The following is an 8,242-nucleotide window of genomic DNA, read 5'->3' on the forward strand; positions in this document are numbered from 1 at the left end:
CCGCGCTGGAGAGGTCGATCCGCGCCGGGAGGACCTCGATCTCGCCGCTGCCGCCGCCGCTTGAAGGAGGAGCTCGCCACGCAAAGGAGGAGCTCGAAGGAGAGCCACCGCCGCCGAGCCCGCGCGTGAGGACGCCGCCGCAGGCGTCGAGCACCCGCGCAAGGACGCCCCCTCCGCCGCCGCCACGCCCGCGCGCGAGGCCTCCGCCGCCGCCGGGACCGTGCACGAGGACGCCACCACTGCCGCCATCGAGCCCGTGCACGAGGACACCCCCTCCGCCGTCGAGCCCGCGCGCGAGGACACCGTCGCTGCCACGCTCGCGCGCAAGGCCTCCGCCGTTGTCACGCCAGGAGAGGGAGGGAGAACGGGTGCGCAATGCCGTCGATCTGAGGGAGGGAGGGAGAGCGGGGTCGAGACGTTGAGTGCACCATCTGAGGGAGGGAGGGAGAAGGCTAAGAGAGAGAGTGTGTGTTGATAAGGGTGAATGAAACCCTAGCTTCTGTTTATATACGATGAGCGTTATAATGGGCCGAGATGGGCTGCCTGCTGGGCTAGTATTTTCCAAGGTGGGCCTTCCGTTAATGCATTTATGGAGGCGGTTGCCTTAAAAAGCCCGCTTGGGTTAAGTTTGATTAACCGAGGTGGTTGTTTTAAGTCGACCGCCTCGGTAAATATATTAATCAAGGCGGTTGAGTTAGGACAACCGCCTCGGTTAATCGATATTAATCGAGGAGGTTACGTTACAATGCCCGCCTCGGTTAAGCATTAACCGAGGCGGTCGCTGGCCCGGCTGCCCTGCCTCGAATAACCGAGGCAGGCAAATGGGCCGCCCGCCTCCGAGGCTATTTTGGAAACGCTGTGCAAAAGATTTTGTGTAGTAGTGACAACCCATAAATCAAAGATCATATCCACTAGTATATCAAACGAAAACTCTACAATATGTGCCTATTGTTCTTCCTTAGATGTACCGGTTACATTTTGTTACTACCACTCACCATTTCAGTTTCAACAATAGCATCTTAGCCCTCACATTGTTTGCACTTCAAACCATCTTAACATCGGAAAAGTATCATTCAGATAAACTTAAAGCTAAAAAATTGTTTATGGCATCTCTGTCCCAATTGTGTGTGAGACTACATCTTATGTTCCGGTGTTGTTAGTGATATACTACAACAAATTGCATTGCCTCTAAGCAAATCAATATGGAAGTTGAAAATACCCCTTAAAATCAAGGTTTTCATTTGGTTCTTACTAAAAGAGGTAATTTTAACGAAAGACAATTTATTAAGAAGACGATGGAAAGGAGATGATCGTTGTTGTTTTTGTGACAAGGAAACCATCCAACATTTTTTTATTGCCATGTCACGAGATTTGTCTAGAGAGTTTTTACTATGGCATTTGGATTGCAGCCTCCTCTAGATTGTGGCCAACATATGCGTTCTCTAATTTGCGTGGGAATAAGTATAATTTTATGGTCTATTTGTGTAACACCCTTGGTGCTACACTGTACAGCTTTTTGCTAAAACACTGCATGAGCATCATACCTACATGTACATGTATGAATTATAGAGTGTAAAGCAATATACATAACTTGAAACGTTCATCGAAAAACACTAAACGAATGTTACATTTTATGTCACGTTGTATCACTTAGCGTTCTAAACAAATTTTTATTGAACGAAAATGCTATAGAACACATATGCGAAACTTTGATAAAGTTCATAGTACAAGCTTTGTAGGTGACGGTGAAATACTCACGGTCGAGAACAGGAGTCACTAGCTAGTTTAATTGGTAGCCTAGAAATCGAAGTTGACGCAAAACCGATCGAAACTTAGTCACTTTTCTTAACTCTGAAAATGGGTCGACGAATCTGAGTTCAACAATTTTTATAGGAGGATCGGGTTAGGTAGTGGCATGGTTTAAGGGTTTGTTTTAGTCGCTTGATATACCATCTCGAGCGTAAAATAGTTGGTTTAGCAACTGGATCGTTGAGTTGGGTTTTTGGGCAGCTTTAAAAAACATGCAAGTCACTTTTCCTGGTCAATTGCAGCATTTGGGCGCGATCACCGCGCCGGCACTCATCGTCGCCGCGCCTGCTGCCCAACGCGTGAACCACGTGTGGGCCACGGCGCTGGCCGGCCCTGCCGCTAGCCCCGCGCTGTAGGCCACGCCGTCGTTGCTACGTCCTGGCACGCCGCACGCACCTCTGCCCGAGCCTGCCTCTGGCCACCATCACCCGCACCGCTATGGCCCCGCTCAGCCAAGCATCTCACGCCGCACGCGCACGTCACGCCTGGCGGGCCCAGCCACTCTACCGCCGCCGCTATCGCGCCCACCTAAACTGCCCTGTCGCCTCGTGCTCGCCTACACGAGACCATGTGCATGTGGTCGTCCTTGGCTAGCATGTGGCTTGGCCAGCTCAACTGCTGTTGCGCGGTGCCACTGATGCCCACCGTCGCGTCGCGCTGTGGCCTGGTCGCGCTGCGCTCCGACCGCCGCTGTCGCGTGGCCACTACTGTTGTTGACCTTCACAGCTGCACACGCGTGAGCTTGCCCCTCCTGCCTCTGCCATCACATCTGAGCTTGATGCGATGCTATGTGGAAGCCTCTCCCTAGACGGCGCTGTCCACTGTGGCACAAAGGACCGAGCCACCATCGGCTTGCGTGTTAGGTAGTGCGGCCAGTCATCTGGAGCACGTTTTGCTGTTCCCCACCGTCCTGAGCGTGTTTGGCCAATTCCCCATCGTCCTGTAGTGGTACATGTTTGTACACCGATTGGCAGTCGTGTCACGCCATGGCAGCAAATAGCTTAGTCTCACCTGTCCTCCCCTGTCTCCGCTGTCGCCATGGCTGACAGACCTGCTCCCTTCAATTCGTCATGGTGGAGGCACCGCAATCCAATTAACCCCGTCCTTGGCTCCGCTGAGTAGCCAGCCAGCCACCCGACCCCACCTTGTAGCGAGTCTCGCCGCACCGTGCTCCAATTTGAAGCTGCCGTCCACCGGGTCGATAAGACCGAGTCGGCCTGCATCGAAGGCCAGCCCCTATCCAGTGCAGCCCGTGTCAATTCCTTGCACCTCTAGCTTCGCCTCCACCTGCTAATCACCCTACGCACCCTTGCCGAATCGCTACCGCCGCCCACCTTTCCCTGACACAGCCTTGCCACCGCCGTGCGCCGCCGCACCGTCCGTGCGCACATGGCCAGCTCGGCTTGGGCCGTCTCCGGTCGAACCACTGCCTCGATTGGTTCCGTGGTGAGTTCCTTGAGCTCACTGGCTAGCCCAATTTCTTTGGCATTGTTGTGACTCACCGGAGCACCACCGCCGTGGCTGCAGGATCTCCGCCACCATGGTCCGGCCTTGCTGCGGCATCCCAGCTCGTGCTTCCTTCGCCCAGCGCTTCGCGTTCACTCCCAGGTAGGTATCAGCTCCGTAGTTAGGGCGGGGAAGGGCTGATGTGGCCGACGTAACTGCCGGTGCGCACGTCGGTGCCCGGGGGGTATCGTCGTTGCGAAGATAGCATATTCCAGGGACTGTTTTGCGTAATCGTAGACTAGCAGAATAGTGTTCTTAGTACTTGCATTATTACCGGAAAGGTCGAGGGCGTTTTCGTAAGATGGCCGGCGCGCGCGGGTCCTTCCCATCACGGGCTATCGTCGCCCGGGCCGCGCCCCGCGTGGGTCGCGCGGTGCAGCATGTGCGCGCACGCGTTGCACCGGGTTGGGCCGAGCCGCCCGCTCGCGGGCCGCGCGGTACAATTTAGTTTTTCAATTTCCAGTGAAGTAGTAAAGACTTATTCAATTTAGTTTTGAGCTGAACTTTGATAATTTGTAGTAAATCTTGTAGATGTCCAAAAATAGTGAAACCAAGTTTGATAGGTTCACAAAAATGCCATCTACCTATTAGTGTAGTTAGATTATAGTTAGCTGTGATAATGGTAGGTTTATAAATTCAAATTAGAGAGCCTAGTATTATGTAGATTAATATTTCTAGGAATTTTTATGGCAAATTGGTGATAGCTTTAGACACGAAACTTTTATAGTAGGCTTATTAGATTATTATGTACTTGCTGAAAATTTTGTTGCCCTAGAGTAGGTTGATAAATAGAGTAGCTATTATCCTTGTTTCATCATATATACGGTAAATCGGTATTAGGAGTAAGAATACCTTTAGTTGCCATGATAATGTATGTCATGCTTCATACTTGTTAGTAGTAACAGTAGGTAACTTAGTACCTTAGCTGGTAGGACTAGCTTAGTAACTTGCCAGATGTATTTATTTTTAGAGCTGATGTTGCCATATTATTAAGTGTTGCATCATTATTTCATGCATGTAGATCATGAGTTGGTAGAGTTTGTGCCCATGGACGAACAGGATTACGAAGAGGTCATTCAGGAGTACGAGGATTTATTTTTACTGATCATTGAATAATATATTATGTGCATTTATGTTTCAGGTATTTTATGGAAACTACATACATAAATATATCTACCTATGAGTCCTACTAGTACAGGCCGAGTAGCTGCTATGCTCAGGATTTTGGTAGCATGAGTAACCTGTCGTTACTCACAATAGGTGATAATTATGATCACTCATGATAAAATGGTGGAAAGAAAAAATGGTGACCGGGCAAGGATGTGGTTTGGGTACTGGTGGGTGTAAGGGGTTGGGTCCAGTGGCCAACAGGGCATGGCTTGGTTACACTTTTTCTCTATCTATGTCGGTTAAGGACCGGTCGTTGCAATGGACGCTAGGCAAGTCACAGATCTATTATCTCGAGCACATACTTTGGTATGGGCGCAGGGAAGACTTGTTGCTCTCTTGTCATAGATTCTGGCTCTTTCTGGACTGACTGATTGGGGGCAGGGATGGTGGAGTCCTTGCACCGCACTAAGTCTGGGACTTAGAAGCGGGGGCTTGGAGTCCAAGTTTGGACGGGGACCTAGACCCCTTGACAGGAGGACGATGGGTTGGTCCTACTTATGCCTAGGGTATAAGCGGGGCGTGTGTTATTGGGGTACCTAGCTGGGGACATTGATTCGTGAATCACCGCCGTGTTGGTACGGCTTGTCTTAACTCTAGCATCGTAGTGAGAACTGAAAGATGGAAGGTAATGAAATGGAACTGATTGCTCAACTCTTGCTTGAAAGTAGAACAGGTGCTTACATAGAATGGATAGTTAATAAACTAATATGGCTATTAATAATAACATCAATAAGGACTCACTATTAGTATTGCTTTCTATGAAAAGAAAGCCAACAAACCATAAAGCTTATCATATTTCTTAGAGCCGAGAAAATTATTCCCACTAGTCGGATAAGTCTTGCGAGTACATTGTGTAATCAGGGTTTATTTATCCCTGTTGTAGGTAATGTTTGAAGAGCACCTTTGTGTGTAGGATTCTTCTGGTGGGCACAAACGAATCCTCGTTCTTTATCGCTAGATGTTTACTTTTAATTCCACTATTTAATATTCCGCACTCTGACTTTGGAAATGTAATAATGTAATTTTTATGAACTCTGGATGTATGAAATGTATTAAGTATTGTAACTCGTTCTCATTTATGGATCCTTAGGGAAAAATGTGGATCTTTCGGGTTCTCCTTTGGGGTGTGCCCGACGAATACCACCTGCTGTAGCTTGCTTTTAGGTTGCTTAGTGTCTGGTGGAAGATGAGCTTCTCCGTAAGTACGTTATTTCAGGCGGTTCTACCATAGTTGGTATCAGAGCCAATAATGGGTTACGAGTTCATCACTCTTTTCCAAAAACTTAAAAATTTGACCAACAAAAGTTTTACGAAAAGTAGGATGCGATAAAATTATCTAAATAAGTATAAGCCCTAGCAATATGGTCTATCTAGGATAGCGGCACTGGTTTATCTAATCAGTTTTCTACAGGTACACTGACTTACGTTGCGTAAGAAATCACTTAGCATACGGAAAGCGAGTGTGCGATGTGCTGAAATTTTACGAATGCCGCTATATTCCGGCTTGAGTGAGCGTACACGCCGATACATGCATCATGATAATAGAATCTTACTTAAACTAAAGTCCCCCTACACGTGTAATTTAGATTCGTAAACTGATAGGATTAACTAAAAGAATGCTTTAATGAAGGTCTTGTCATTTCTCTAATCCTTTTCTTCTGATCGGGAAGGTTGTTCTAAATGGATGGTTCCTATCTCTTATAGATGAATCTAAGGTCCGGACGCGGGAGCACCAGTGCTGGGGCGGCTCACGGTCTTGGCGAAGGCCAAGGGGAAAGTGGCCGGCCAATGAGCACGGCGGGGAGAGCCATGAGGCTCTACTTTTGGCTCCTCCTCCTCCGCCACCACTGCCTCCGATGACTCATGCGGAGATGATGGCGGAATTGATGGCTGCTCGCCGTGAGTCAGCCCGGGCCATAGAGCTAATGGCACAGGCGGTCGCTGGCTTCGCTCATGGAGGACATAGAGGAAATGGTGGGAACGGGGGTGGTGCCCGCCGTCCTGAGGGACCCTCCTCTTATCAGGATTTCCTTAGGACTCACCTGCCCACTTTCACACCGACAGCTGAGCCCCTGGATGCGGAGCACTAACTTCGCATTCTAGAGCAGAAGTTTTTGTTGCTCAACGTGGCCGATGAGCAGATAGTGCGCTTTGCAGTGCAGTAGCTATTGGGGTTCGTGAGTGCATGGTGGGATACCTTCAATGCCATGTAGCAGCCAGATCATCAGGTGACCTAGCAGGAGTTCACCGCAGCATTCCGGGAGTTCTATATTCCTACCGGTGTGCTCAACAAGAAGCAGACTGAGTTTTTGGACCTTCGTCAAGGGAGTATGATAGTGATGGATTACGTCAATAAGTTCAATCACTTGTCCTAGTATGCCAGCACTCATGTTGACACTGACGAGAAGAAGAGGGACCGCTTCTATCGTGGCCTCTCTTGCAGCCTTTAGGAGAAATTGTATACTGGGAACTATCAGACCTTTGGGGCAATGATAAATGCTGCCATCGCCATGGAGGGCTTGCAGTGGGATTCCTAGGCAGAGTGGAAGAGGAAGCGGGTGGCTATGGGGTCTTCTAGCCACCCTCATACTCAGAAAGTTTAGGTTGTCCAATGAGTGCCCTGTCAGTCATCAGGTGGGCCTTCGTTTCGGTAGCCCCAGCATACTTCTTAGACTTCTTCCACGTAGTACCATGTACCCACTCAGCAGGTGCAACCCCAGCAGCCTCAGGGGTAGTAGGTCCCACCTCACCAAGGATTGGGGAACAAGCCTGACGCTTGTTTCAAATGTGGCAAGGATGGCCACTATGCCCGAGAGTGTCCCCAGAACCAGCCAGCCTAGTCTACTCAACCATCGGCGAACTCTAGACTAGTCAAGTGAACAGTGATCAAGAGGAAAGTGCCAGCCAGCTGATCTGGACAGGTGAATTCCACGGATGCTGAGCAGATAATGCAGCAGGAACCGTTGATGACTGGTATGTTCACCATCGATTCTCATCCAGCTTATGTGTTATTTGATTCTGGTGCATCACATTCATTCATGAGCTTGGGATTTGTAGACCAGCACAACATATCTCTTATGGCTATACCATATGCCTATAGAATTCGTACTCTGGGTTCGTAGATGTGCATCAATACCCGAACGAACATAGTAAGCTTGGTATTAGCCACCCACACTTACCGCCTACAATTCATGGTACTGCCTGGGCAAGGCATTGATACTATTCTTGGAATGAACTGGTTGCGGGTATATGGGGTAGTCTTGGATATGAAGTGGAGAAGTGTGGAGTTACGGCTTCCTTCTTCTGAGGATAGGATGTCTCTTCTTGTACCCTCAGATCTAGTCTTACCTGTTGCTGCCCATGCTGAAGCCTCTCCTGATCTTACCTCCATTCTTGTGGTATGCGAGTTTCTGGATGTATTTCCTAAAGATCTACATGCGTTGCCACCGGACAGAGAGGTGGAATTCTCCATTGAGCTAGAGCCTAGTACTGCTCCTCTCTCCCGACGCTCGTACCGCATGGCTCCAAAGGAATTGGCTAAGATGAAGAAGCAGCTGGAAGAGTTGATGGAAAAGGGTTTCATCTGGCCTAGCTCTTCACCATGGGGTTGCCCAGCCATTTTTGTGAAGAAGAAGGATGGCACCCTTCGGATGTGTGTGGATTACTGCCCTCTTAATGCGGTAACCATTAAGACTAAGTATCCTTTGCCCCGCATAGATACTTTGTTCAATCAGCTAGCTGGTGCCAAGGTGTTCTC

Source organism: Miscanthus floridulus, chromosome 13, assembly GCF_019320115.1.
Source record: "Miscanthus floridulus cultivar M001 chromosome 13, ASM1932011v1, whole genome shotgun sequence".
Taxonomy (NCBI): Eukaryota; Viridiplantae; Streptophyta; class Magnoliopsida; order Poales; family Poaceae; genus Miscanthus; species Miscanthus floridulus.